Below are 14,877 nucleotides of genomic sequence, written 5' to 3'. Positions count from 1 at the left end.
GGAGTACTTGGACGCGTGTGATGGAGCATTGTCCTGCATGAAAATCATGTTTTTCCTGAAGGATGCAGACTTCTTCCTGTACCACTGCTTGAAGAAGGTGTCTTCCAGAAACTGGCAGTAGGACTGGGAGTTGAGCTTGACTCCATCCTCAACCCGAAAAGGCCCCACAAGCTCATCTTTGATGATACCAGCCCAAACCAGTACTCCACCTCCACCTTGCTGGCGTCTGAGTCGGACTGGAGCTCTCTGCCCTTTACCAATCCAGCCACGGGCCCATCCATCTGGCCCATCAAGACTCACTCTCATTTCATCAGTCCATAAAACCTTAGAAAAACCAGTCTTGAGATATTTCTTGGCCCAGTCTTGACGTTTCAGCTTGTGTGTCTTGTTCAGTGGTGGTCGTCTTTCAGCCTTTCTTACCTTGGCCATGTCTCTGAGTATTGCACACCTTGTGCTTTTGGGCACTCCAGTGATGTTGCAGCTCTGAAATATGGCCAAACTGGTGGCAAGTGGCATCTTGGCAGCTGCACACTTGACTTTTCTCAGTTCATGGGCAGTTATTTTGCGCCTTGGTTTTTCCACACGCTTCTTGCGACCCTGTTGACTATTTTGAATGAAACGCTTGATTGTTCGATGATCACGCTTCAGAAGCTTTGCAATTTTGAGACTGCTGCATCCCTCTGCAAGATAGCTCACTATTTTTGACTTTTCTTTTGACCCATTTTGCCAAAGAAAAGGACGTTGCCTAATAATTCTGCACACCTGATATAGGGTGTTGATGTCATTAGACCACACCTCTTCTCATTACAGAGATGCACATCACCTAATATGCTTAATTGGTAGTAGGCTTTCGAGCCTATACAGCTTGGAGTAAGACAACATGCATGAAGAGGATGATGTGGACAAAATACTCATTTGCCTAGTAATTCTGCACTCCCTGTATGTTTGCACTTTAATTTGTTGAGTTACTATATTATGCAATTTAAAACATTGTTTTTTTTATTGCTTTTTCAAATAAACACTCTGTAATTGCTCTAGCTTACTTAAATATGCAGCATGCACGATTTTCTCATTAATGTGAACTCAGCTGGGATGATGCATTCTAATGCCAACGACTGCTACAAAATCAGTTCTGGTAGTAAACCACCCAGCGAGTGCAAATAACATCATGTAATGGAAAGAAGCTTATTAAGTGTCCATTTAAAATTTAGCAGGGTTATGACTTTGTATTGTACGAAACAAATCAAGTCCACATGAGTGCAAATGGCAAAAGAAAAATCAGCAGTTTAAAAGCTTGCAGGCATAGAAGGGTAAGCAGATGCTCTTCTGGATAAATAAACTTCATCACCTTGTGACTGAAATTTAGATATTTAATAATTCCCTTTGTGAAATCAATAAATATATCCATCCATCCATCTAAATGTTCTGTTGGCACATAGCTTCAAACAGATTTTATTATTCTAATTTTGTACATTTGTGGCATTTTAACCATCTGTCAGCAACACATATTGAGAGAGTAATTACATTCCACATTTTCTATGGGTGTTGATGTGTCTTTTTGTGACTGGTAGGATCTTTTTCCAAAGGTAATTTTCCCTGACAGCGGTGCTTCATTATACAGTCAGCGCAGCATTAATATGATTCTGTCAATGTCGTCTTTCAGTTACATGAAAGCATGTCTCGTTTTGTTTCATTCTCTATTTTTTTCCTCTTCTTCTTCACACACCTTCCTATGATCCTTGTAGTTGCCAGAAAGTAAGTGTGTGTGTGTGTGTGTGTATATATGTGTATGTATGTATGTATATATATATATATATATATATATATATATATATATATATATATATATATATATATATATATATATATATATATATATATATATATATATATATATTAGGGGTGCAACGATACTCGTATCGATATTGAACCGTTTGATACAGTGCTTTCGGTTTGGTATGCATATGTATCGAACAATACAATTTTTTAAATTTATTTTATCAACTTTTCTTCTGACGATGCTGTCTGTGTTGAGAGCTCAGTGGATCTGCGTTCGACTACTCCGCCTAGACTGCACTGTGGAGCTCAGATCCACCGAGCGCAACACAAGCTAGCAAGACAGAAGCTAAGCTCGTTGCAACATGGCAAATTGAACCTCCCCCACTCTCATTCAGGTCTGGCTACACACTACCAGGCTATACAGCAATGACATTGGAATGTCGTTCGGACTGGAGAAGTGTAGTCGGATGGTAACAAAGAGAGGGAAGGTAGTCAGAACTGAGTGGATTGAACTACCAGAAGGCAACATTGCAGACATAGAGGACAGTTACAAGTACCTGGGGATCCCGCAGGCAAATGGGAACCATGAAGAGGCCGCTAGAAAAGCTGCAACCACCAAGTACCTGTAGAGGGTCAGGCAAGTCCTGAGGAGTCAGCTGAATGGTAAGAACAAGATCCGGGCCATCAACACGTACAGTGGGGCAAAAAAGTATTTAGTCAGCCACCGATTGTGCAAGTTCCCCCACTTAAAATGATGACAGAGGTCAGTAATTTGCACCAGAGGTACACTTCAACTGTGAGAGACAGAATATGAAAAAAAAATCCATGAATCCACATGGTAGGATTTGTAAAGAATTTATTCGTAAATTAGGGTGGAAAATAAGTATTTGGTCACCTCAAACAAGGAAAATCTCTGGCTCTCACAGACCTGTAACGTCTTCTGTAAGAAGCTTTTCTGTCCCCCACTCGTTACCTGTATGAATGGCACCTGTTTGAACTCAACATCTGTATAAAAGACACCTGTCCACAGCCTCAAACAGTCAGACTCCAAACTCCGCCATGGCCAAGACCAAAGAGCTTTCGAAGGACACCAGGAAAAGTATTGTAGACCTGCACCAGACTGGGAAGAGTGAATCTACAATAGGCAAGCAGCTTGGTGTGAAAAAATCAACTGTGGGAGCAATCATCAGAAAATGGAAGACATACAAGACCACTGATAATCTCCCTCGATCTGGGGCTCCACGCAAGATCTCATCCCGTGGGGTCAAAATGATCATGAGAACGGTGAGCAAAGATCCCAGAACCACACAGGGGGACCTGGTGAATGACCTGCAGAGAGCTGGGACCAAAGTAACAAAGGTCACCATCAGTAACACACTACAACGGCAGGGAATCAAATCCCGCAGTGCCAGACGTGTTCCGCTGCTGAAGCCAGTGCATGTCCAGGCCCGTCTGAAGTTTGCCAGAGAGCACATGGATGATACAGCAGAGGATTGGGAGAATGTCATGTGGTCAGATGAAACCAAAGTAGAACTTTTTGGTATAAACTCAACTCGTCGTGTTTGGAGGAAGAAGAATACTGAGTTGCATCCCAAGAACACCATACCTACTGTGAAGCATGGGGGTGGAAACATCATGCTATGGGGCTGTTTTTCTGCCAAGGGGACAGGACGACTGATCCGTGTTAAGGACAGAATGAATGGGGCCATGTATCGTGAGATTTTGAGCCAAAACCTCCTTCCATCAGTGAGAACTTTGAAGATGAAATGAGGCTGGGTCTTCCAACATGACAATGATCCAAAACACACCGCCCGGGCAACAAAGGCGTGGCTCCGTAAGAAGCATTTGAAAGTCCTGGAGTGGCCTAGCCAGTCTCCAGACCTCAACCCCATAGAAAATCTGTGGCGGGAGTTGAAAGTCCGTGTTGCTCGGCGACAGCCCCAAAACATCACTGCTCTCGAGAAGATCTGCATGGAGGAATGGGCCAAAATACCAGCTACTGTGTGTGCAAACCTGGTAAAGACCTATAGTAAACGTTTGACCTCTGTTATTGCCAACAAAGGTTATGTTACAAAGTATTGAGTTGTATTTTTGTTATTGACCAAATACTTATTTTCCACCCTAATTTACGAATAAATTCTTTACAAATCCTACCATGTGAATTCATGGATTTTTTTTTCACATTCTGTCTCTCACAGTTGAAGTGTACCTCTGGTGCAAATTACTGACCTCTGTCATCATTTTAGGTGGGGGAACTTGCACAATCGGTGGCTGACTAAATACTTTTTTGCCCCACTGTACGCCCTGCCCGTGATCAGGTACCCTGCTGGGGTAATAGGCTGGCCAAAGGAGGAGATAGAAGCCACTGACATAAAGACAAGAAAGCTCCTTACCATGCATGGAGGGTTTCACCCCAAGTCCAGCACCCTGAGGCTGTACACTAAGCGGAAGGAAGGGGGCCGGGGACTGGTGAGTGTCAGCACCACAGTCCAGGATGAGACAACGAACATCCAAGAATACATCGGGAAGATGGCCCCAACTGACCGAGTGCTCAGTGAATACCTCAGGCAGCAGAAACCCAAGAAAGAGGAGGGAGACGAGGAACCATCATGGAAGGACAGGCCCCTGCACGGTATGTACCACCGGCAGATAGAGGAGGTGGCTGATATCCAGAAATCCTACCAGTGGCTGGACAAAGCTGGACTGAAAGACAACACAGAGGCACTAATCATGGCAGCACAAGAACAAGCTCTGAGCACAAGATCCATAGAGGCTGGGGTCTATCACACCAGGCAAGACCCCAGGTGCAGGCTGTGTAAAGATGCCCCAGAGACAATCCAGCACATAACAGCAGGGTGCAAGATGCTAGCAGGCAAGGCATACATGGAACGCCATAACCAAGTGGCCGGCATAGTGTACAGGAACATCTGTGCCGAGTATAACCTGGAAGTCCCGAGGTCAAAATGGGAGATGCCCCCAAGGGTGGTGGAGAATGACCGAGCTAAGATCCTGTGGGACTTCCAGATACAGACGGACAAAATGGTGGTGGCTAACCAACATAGTGGTGGTAGATAAACAGAAGAAGACGGCCGTAGTGATCGATGTAGCGGTTCCGAATGACAGCAATATCAGGAAGAAGGAACACGAGAAGCTGGAGAAATACCAAGGGCTCAGAGAAGAGCTCGAGAGGATGTGGAGGGTGAAGGTAACGGTGGTCCCCGTGGTAATCGGAGCACTAGGTGCGGTGACTCCCAAGCTAGGCGAGTGGCTCCAGCAGATCCCGGGAATAACATCGGAGATCTCTGTCCAGAAGAGCGCAGTCCTGGGAACAGCTAAGAAACTGCGCAGGACCCTCAAGCTCCCAGGCCTCTGGTAGAGGACCCGAGCTTGAAGGATAAACCGCCCGCAGGGGCGTGCTGGGTGTTTTTTTTTTTTTATAAAAACACCCAGCATATATATATATATATATATATATATATATATATATATATATATATATATATATATATATATATATTATATATATATATTTTTTTTTTTTTTTTTTTCTTTCCCCCATAGGTCAATGCCATGTGCGGGGAATTAATAGGAACATTAATAAAGCCACAGCCAGTTCTCACAAGCAAAAAAACCCCAACCGTTTCCTCGTCCCATCAACTCTCTCTCTGTTGTCTGACTTACTCTCATATCTAATCCATTTATTCATGCTCTGTCTGAGCCAACTCTATGACAAAAGCTCTGGCTGATTTTCAACAGAAAAACACAGAAGTGCTGCCAAATGTTCCACTCCATAACTGACCGTATTAAATAGGATTGTGTATGCTGAAATGTCACATGCACAAATGCAACTTACACTCGCTTGCTCTTGTAGCTTCATATCTAATGTTTTCCCCACCCCTTTCTTATTAATGATACGAAGAGCAACTCACAGAATGCCTTCACGCACAAAAAAGGTGACAGACATGAGTTTGTTCACAACTAACTAAATTTACATCTTTGCCAGCCGCTGTAATGAGATTTCCTTCAATCAATTTAAACACCAACGAGGCCTATCAACTTCTGGCTGGTCCACTAGCGAAGTGCGTTCTGCTTTGTAGGCCTTAATTGAAAACAACTCAATTTCTCCGCTCCAATGTGTTTGGTGGTTTCCTAATCACACACATACTTCAACTCTGACTCAGTGGAGCGCCAAAGCCATTTTAATAACCTAAATTTACAACTCTGACCCAATCATTAATTGAGATAAAGTTAGGAGACATGTAGAAATGGCCACTCTTGTAGATGATTGAGTGTGGCCAAAAGAGAGTAAAAGCTGCAGCTGAAATCCCTGCAGAATTAGTCTATCATTTTTTACTATTCTCGTGTTGACATAGTTGAGTAAATACCGAAGTCGCTGGGGGATGTGAACGCTTGGACTATCAATCACTTCTGTGAATTTAACAAGACCAATAGATTTTTTGCCAAGATTAAGTCAGCGGTCTACGATTTGCTCTCTCAGGATGAAAAAAGGACATAATCATAATCACGTGACCTGGAGGGCTAATAGTCTTCACAACAAGCGAGGGGTTTGATTTTTGAGGGAAGTTCAAAAGCCACTTGTTACAAGTTCAAAAAATTATTAACTCCTATTCCCCTTTTTTCTTAGATGTTGTGCATTGTAAAGACACAGCATAACAAATAAACTCAGTAAAGACCAAAGATATGTACCATTTTACACGTTTATTAGTGACATTAAAGTAATATAACTGTAGACTGGTTGAAATTTCCGTTATTTCCCTTATTCCAGTCTTTATGCAACACTCAAAGTGCTTTCTTAGTAGAAGAAGACTCGTTCACCCATTCACACAAGTGCCTTTTTTCTATGGTGAGCTCTTTTAACCTATCATTCAAACACTCACACTCTAGTTTCAGTGTCTTTCTTGAGGATGCTTTGGGACAGGAGGAGAATGGAACCACCACCCTTCTTATTAATAGACAACTTACTTAACTCTTGGACTACAGATGCCACAGCCACATGAATTCTGGATCAAATTTCAAAATGCAGCACTGTTCTTTACTAACAGGGCTTTAACGTAGCCTACATAAAGAGTACTACATGAATAAAGAGATGCTAAAATGGGTGAAGGTAATACAAATAGCACTGTGGTTTCTGATTCTAACAGCTTATTACCCCATTTTCATTTCAACAGCAAAAATCTTGATGAGTTCATATTTATTAAATATGATAATATACATTTTAATAACTAGAATATCCACGTTCCCAGAAAGGATGACCCCACCATCTGTAATAATGATTAGCTAAGCCACAGGAGTGCTGGCATATTAGAGATGAAATCATAAGCCCTTAAGATGCAATGAAGGATCGTTTTGCACAATAACAAATCTGGGAAACGGATACAGGTCTCTGTTTGCTTATAAATGCCTCGGCTGTAATAATTAGTTATTGAATATTTTATGACTCACATTTGTTGACATTTATTTAACTGTTCATTATAAGTACTGAAACTGACAGCGAAAGGCATAGATGCAAAGGCAGATGGAGAGGGTGAACAAAGAGGAAAATAAAATGATGAAAAGAAAGAGAAGACAGTGAGCCAGGAGAGTGAAATGCTTATGAGTAATGGCCTTCATTATCAAGGAGCCAGACAGAAGGGAAATGGAATGATCGCTCCCATCATCCCTGCTTGCTCTCCTTTTCCTCCCTTGCTCTTCTCGCTCTGTTTGTTGGCCATCCAGACTGTATCTCCTCTGGCCAGTTCTCTCTCGTCGCCGTTCCCCCCTTTTACGACCTCCCTCCTCCTCCCGAGACCTACTTCTGTCCAGCTGGAGGAGGTCCCTCATTTGTTACATACAGAAGAGGAGGGGGGAGGGGGGGGGGGGGGAAGGGAGCTGGAGTTGGCGAGGAGGCATATGCAAAGTGGTGACTGTATATAGAGCGCAAGTGTAAGGAGAAATTCAGGATGGAGAGGAGGGAGAAAGAGACAGAAAGGCGGAAAATAGTATACTGTAAATGCAATCATACACTGCAGTTAGCAAGAAGAGTATTTAAATCCCTAAGTGTGGTAAACGCAGCAAACAGATGTGTAGCTACAGACCATAGATGTGAAAAAGTAAAACAGTTGTCTCTGGACTTTTTTGGACACATTTGGTTCTCTTTTTTACAGCACCCAGAAAAAATGGATTTTTGATACACCTCATCCATTAAAAAAGATATTAATACATGTGGTTTCCCTCTGAGGAAAAACTAAGAACTGCACAGACGGCTACTTGTCCATGACATTTATTTAAACTTCCGACCATTCTTTCATGCAAAACTACTTCAGATATCTTGCATGTACTGTGCATTTAAAATCCCTCTATAACATATCATTGAGATTTAGACTTTGCCCTTTTTTCACTAAATCCTTACATAACCCTCCATTGCTTCTGTTTGAGCAAGTCTTTGGTGAACATGTTTATTGTTAAACTGTAGTGTTGCTCTAATGTTTTTTTTTTGTTTTTTTTAACACACAAGCTTTTTCCTGGCACAGTGTCCATGCAGATTAAATTTGTGCTGTCTCTTTGTTAGACACCTGTACTTTGACAACAAAAGCTATGTCTAGTGGCAGATTTATACCTTTTCCTCCACTTATCCAAATCAGGATTGCAGTGGGACTGGAGCTTATCCTGGCTGTCATGCAGGGGGTGCAAGTTGGACAGGGCGAACACGGGGAGACAGAAAAGCATTCACACCTACGGCCAATTTAAAATCACCAATTAGTCTAACAAGCATATGTTTGGACTGTGGGAGGAGGCTGGGATACCCGGAGAGAATGCACAGGGAAAGCATGCAGACTCTGCACAGACTCAGTGTAGGGGAGGAGCCAAGCCTGCTGGTAGATTAACACCAGAACCTTCTTCCTGTGAGGAAACAGCGCTAATCAGGCTCAGATCTTGCTAAGAAAATTGGACAAGTTTTGCTCTCGGGACAAAGTTTCCAGGGTGACCAATCTTGGATAGTTGTTTGAAGTCTTGTATGTTAATCTCAAATAACTACTGAATAATTTGAATATTCCTTACCGGACTCATAGGAATTCTGTTTACATCTTGATATGATGACTCCCCAAAGAATCTCTAATCATTGGCACCTGGAATCTGATTTAAATTTTATGAATTTGAAAGTATAACAAATATAAGAGTGTCCTCAGTTTCTTCCATATAACTAATCTGTTCTTTAAGATTTGCTTGAATTATGAAACAAAGTGTAAATTTAATGCATCACTTGTTTCAGAACATTGCTTTTAACAAACAGCCATTGTTTCAAAGAAATGTTGTTCATTCAAATATGGGATATGTTCACCTTTTTTTCAAGTTGTATCAGCCTTTTAATGTAACTGTGTTAGTAGCCTAAAATGTACTACTGTTCTTTTAATCTATAATTTATTTTTATGACTTCATCTTTCAGAAACTGCCACAAGGGCACATAATAAATTCTAATAACTGAGTATGCTATTAGGTGCATTAATTTATTCAGCAACACAAGTTCTGTCTCTATCTGTTCATCATTTTTTGCATAATTTTTTCTTACCCACCCCATACTCTGACTTTCTCTCTCCACTTCTCTATTGATCCTTCTGTTTGTATCCTCGCACAGCATTTGTCCTCCCAGCGTACTTTGTTCTATCATGTCTCTGATCTCCCCACTTCTACTAGCTTCTCACAAATTTTATCCACCCTCCCTTCCCCCTCCTTCTCACATGTTCACTCCCTTCTATCTTTTTTCTGCTTTGACTTCTGTGCACTGAGCTACTTTTTGTCCATATTAGTGCCTGGGTTTTGGTGCGCGTGGACTTGCAAGTATCTGTGCGCGTACGTGCATGCCCTGCCTCTCTGTGAAGCCGAATCGGGGGATTAGCTTAAAGTCAAGGGAGCGTGGGGAATCCTTAAAAATCACTCTTTGTGACCGATAACGCCTCTCTTCCGATCACTGCCTGTGTCTCTGCGCAGCCAGACCCTGCCTGAGATTGATCAATGACGTTACGCCAATTAGCAGTAAAACTCTGGAGGTGGGTGTAAGTGAATGAGTGAATCGATGTTTTATAGGATGCATGTCATGTACTGTATAATCTGTACATGACATGCATACTATAAATATATCACCTGCTGCCCCTCTCTGCTCTGCAGCATTTCCTACCGTATCTTTATCTCATCACAGGACAGCAAACACTCAACCCGTGTCCTGTATGCTCTCCCCTCTGACCGAACAGCTCTGTTTCTCTTCCATTTACTGTACAAATCTAAAAGTTGCTGTAATGTCATCATATAATTGCATATTTATCCTCTCTTTCCAATCCGAAAGACCCTGACAGATCCTTTCCCTGATTCCTTCATGTCTCTTCACACTTCTTATCTTTCATTCTTCTAGTAACAGTGAACCCCATCCCTTTTCCAGAGCAGTTTCTGTTGCATCATTTAGCACCCCTGTGTCTCCCACTGCTATATCTAGCCCTTTGCATTTGTGTGTTTGAGTGTGTCACTGTGATTCTGAAAATGTTTCAGAAGCTTTTGTGAGTGTCTACTTGATTGTTCCTGTGCAAGTAACTTTGTGTGAGTGTGCGAACTGTCAACCTCTGTCAGCTTTGTGAAACTGCCTTTGGTTGTCCTCAGGACACTGAGTGCGTAAATGGCTTGCACTCATGCAAATATGAACAGTCTCTCAGTGGGTGGACAAAGAGCCAGATGGGATTTTCACAAAGCTTTCTATTTAGCATGAGTCAAACATGTGTCTTAGGCAGGGCAACACATCACCGAGTGGCAGGACAAGGACAATGCAGTCTACAGTATTTCTGCCTCGATGCAAAGCCACTCGTACTTATCTCTGTGTGTTTCGGTGTGAACCACTAGCCTTCACCATCAGCACTACGCCAGTGCACCCGACGGGCTCCAAAGTTATGCTTTACATTGGGAAACTCACAATGTGGTCTGGTTTACTGGCTGAGCTACATCCCTGCCCTCATCCATAGCCACATGCTGTGGCTAGTGACCGAAAGTATAAGACTGCAATTACAAGCAGCAGAGACTAGGTTCCACTTAAGAGTGTCTAACGTATCCTTTGCCGGTAGAGCAGGTGATCAGAAGGTGCACAGAGCAGAGATGATTCTCCTTCACACTGAAGGAAGCCAATTTAGGTCCGGGCATCTGTCCAAAATGCTTTCTGCCCACCTCCCAGGTGAGCTTGTTTTAATCATGTCCAACTGGGAGGAGATCCTCTGGCACGCCCATAACATGTTTCTTTGTTGGCTTGGGAATGCCACAGTGTTTCCATATAGGAAGAGATGAGCTTTAGTGGACTCAATAGATGGATGAAACTCTCAATGAAAATACTAACATGCTGGTGATAGGGTGGCAAATTGATTGCCATGTCTTTCATCCTGGCTTACTATGTTACTACACTGACATGAACTAATTACCATTGAAAAGAAAGTACAGATGTGGTTCGCCAGAATTTCGATATTTCACAAACCTCATCAGGATTCATACCCTTAGACCATGAATGTCTGAAAAAAGTTTCATGAAATTCATCTGGATCAAGCTGTGAACTGACTGACAGACCAACTGTGGAATCTGTAGAACCATGCTATTATCCTGTCTAAAAACCTAGCACTTTGAAAGGAGCCTATGATGCACATTGTACAAGTAGTTTGCGTGTGCCTTAATTTATTACAGCAGACCACGATAATCTAAGCAATCTCATACATGTTCATACATGATAGAAGTGAGTACGTAATACAGAAACATATGAAACAACATACATTGGTGCTATTGGCGCAAAAGTGAACACTATTATATATGTGAGAATAGGGAATATACTCTTTTGTATCAGCTCAGGTCAGAAACTGTCTTCAATAAGGATAGTGGTAAAAATTTTCACTAAGTGGGTTTTTTTTATTTGCCCACCTAGCATAGCGTGAATAAAAGCCTCATTTCCAGTAACTCACTTGGTCCTGCTTTAGAGAAAGGAGACACAGTGGCTTCTATACCTTCCTAGATTGCATTCATTTTATTCCACCTATTCCCCAGTCTCATCTAAAGGTTCACCCACAAGCTGTGAGTCAGACGGCAAAATGAGCCACCCACAAACCCCTCCCTTCACCCCATCTGTCTATCTAAACAGCCAATTCAGGGATGGCACAGAAGGTACGTCAACTACGCAATAACTAATTATTTGGAAAATCTAGTCAGAAGACAGATCTCTGTAAGCCTAAACTTAATAAGGCAAAGGAGTATATAATCTCTGTTTCAACATATGCTTTTGCTGACTCCTGTTGAGCCAGCTGCTACTGTGTGCAGACAATATCTAACTTGTTTACAATATAAATTGAGCTGTTTTCAGTGCAATTGTCTACCCGTTGCAACCTTTTTAATAATCATTTCTTGGTGTCTTTCCTTTGCTTTCATTTTAATAAAATAAAAAAAAACTGGAATATAGTGCACCGTGGTAAAAAAATGTTTTTAAAAATTACATTTTTGATATAGTTTTTGCATTGAAAATATTTTAATGCTGAGGGCATCTTTTGTAATAATGGCCCCTTTTGTGCATGCATGAACACCAATAAATATCAAAGATTTCTGTCCTCCCACTCTGCTGTCACTATTTTCTGTCTCCACTGACTGAGTGTTTGGATAGCAGTGCACAATGTGTTATATAAGCTTTGTTAAACAGATCAAGAAATTCCCCAGGTCCCACCTTATACAGAAGACAAGCTGTGTTTCACTTAACTGGCTTCCTCATTACAGCTGATGTGTGCACAACCAGTGTAATGGAGCATAATCTAATCATCCTGAGAGAACTGGATACATAGAAAACAATCGACAGTAAAAACGCACCAATATACACCAGTGCTTAAATGTATAGATGTACGAATGGACTCTGAAACACTTTCTGAATGCGCAGGCACTCATTCTCACACGCACACGTATCAGACAGAGCTGGACGGCTCTCCCATTTGTTGAATAATGCATTAAGAGACTTGTTGCCACAAGGAAATGATAAGCCTTGCTTCTCATGGTATAGAGGAGGTTTAATTATCCGGTGTCTGTGTAATCACATGGAAACAGCTTCCCACTCGTCTTTCATTAGGCCTTTTATAGCCGTTATAGCTGAGTGGGCACTGTTTTATGAATTATTGAACACATTTTGTCGTGCACATGTACATCTTAAGGCCTCAAGGTTGCAAATTTTCTTCAAACCAGTGGTGAGACAGAGCAAATGTCCTCCGCTAGCCTATCTGGTCTCTTTCATTTGAGGAGTAGGAGAAAGGACAGGAGCTGTTGTGTCATGTGCTGGTTTTGGGTAAACACAGACAGAAAGCCTTAAAATAGATTTTTTTTCTCTCTCTTTGTTTAGACTGTCTCTGGTGCTGGACAGATGGGATTTCATTTTGCACAAAGTAATGTGTGAAAGAAAACGATGCTCCGGTTGCTGTGCTTAAATGATACTGCTAAGAGCCGCCAGACACACATTCTGCATCCATCAATCAGCAGTGAAACAACTTCAATATGTAGTTTTTATGCCAGTCAGTTCCGCTAAAGCTTTGCTGAGCATAAAAAAAGGGGGGCCTGAAAAAAAAAAAAAAAAAACATGATCTGAGACATTTAGGTCACTATAAATTGCATGCTCCTGGGAGTTTATTTCCTGTGCAGTATGTGCTTGCTTGGACTGTACAAGAATAGTTACATCAGAAGGCAGTTCTCACGCCACTCCTGAATTATATAAGTTTTTCTCTGATGGTATCCACCACAGTCTAAGATGAGGCGAGCCAACATTATGTAAATTAAACAATTAGTCTTCCTCTTTCCCACTAGACTAGATCGCTTTAGGTGAAGCTCCCGTTGCTTGTGCACATTCCTTTATCTTGCTGTATGATACGTTGTGTGGATAGGTTCGCTGCACCACACTCTTCTGCATGAGCTTAGACACTGTTTTGAAATTACATACATTTTTGTGACATATTATTTACTTCCAAGTTACAACAAAATTATACTCAAAGAAAAAGTATTTTTTCCAAATAATTTTACTAAAGCATTTCATTATAATGTAATGTAATATAACACCATGCAAGTGACATGTAACATTATTTACAGCAAAAATGGACCACAGTTGGCATAGTAAGTAGTAAGAATGCTTTATGTTTAAATGCTTCAATCACACAGGTCTAGAGGCTGGTTAGCGATCATGTAGCAACCACTGGTTGGAGAATACACATTTTTCCTCATGACCAGTGGTTCGAGTGGTTGGTGGCAGTTGCTGTGAATTTGATTGTCAAATCCCTCTTCATGCAAGCCTTTCAGAGACCTGCATGCAAGTGTATTCTGTGACAGATTGGCGAGTGGTTACGAGTGGTTAGCCGTCGCAAAATTGAGTGCACAGGGGTATTTGGTGCTACATCAAAACATCCTTGCAATTGCTTTGATTGCTAGCAGGTTGCTAGGGTCGCCTGTAGCTTGCATGGCAGACATAAACTTGGCTGCAAATACTAGCAAACTACTCATCAAGCACTGATGAATGACTGAAAACTCTGATGCAGTCTGGAAATAAAGGTTTCACTTGAAATGTGTTGGTTGCAGTGGTAGGGTACAACTTTTGCTTTGAAAGCAAACATTCCCTATTTCCAGAGAGTGTCGCACTTTCTCGTGCTTCAGTCTCTCACAGTAAAATGGGGAGTATTTGCAGTATTTCATTCAAACTATATACAACTGTGAGCAAATCAATCGCAAGAAGGTTTTCGGTACAGCACTCTTTTTGCAAACAATCACAAGTGTCAACCAGTTACCTACAGCAACCACTTGGGCATTTCTTTGTGAACAGTGACTGCCGGTCGCTAACCTGTCTCAAGGCATGTGTGACTGAGGAATTGCTATTTTATATCCAAAGAAAGAGAAACTTTAAATTTCTGTATAAAAATGTCATTAAAATGAACTGACAAGAGTAAACTGTAACTGACTGACTGCGCTGACCCTAAGGGTACTGCAAAGTGTGTTGACATAGAGGGGGAGGGATCTTAAATTTGTTTTTCTAAGATGCTAAATTGCCCACTGGCCTTTTTAATTCTGAAAAAT

The 14,877-nt window shown here is 41.7% G+C and overlaps 1 protein-coding gene across 1 annotated transcript in view; it reads right to left on the bottom strand.

Annotated features, from left to right (window-relative positions):
* LOC147305913 (sterile alpha motif domain-containing protein 10-like) overlaps positions 1-14,877 on the bottom strand; it is a 63,584-nt gene that overhangs the window by 18,984 nt on the left and 29,723 nt on the right. The gene's annotated exons all lie outside the window — the stretch shown is intronic.

The sequence above is a fragment of the Aulonocara sp. 'chitande type north' Nkhata Bay genome, linkage group LG20 (genome assembly GCF_057382095.1).
Source record: "Aulonocara sp. 'chitande type north' Nkhata Bay isolate Kocher_YH1m ecotype deep benthic linkage group LG20, A_spYH_male_GT1.1, whole genome shotgun sequence".
Lineage (NCBI taxonomy): Eukaryota > Metazoa > Chordata > Actinopteri > Cichliformes > Cichlidae > Aulonocara > Aulonocara sp. 'chitande type north' Nkhata Bay.
Note: the sequence above shows the minus strand (reverse complement) of the source record. Positions and strands in the feature narration are given on the sequence as shown.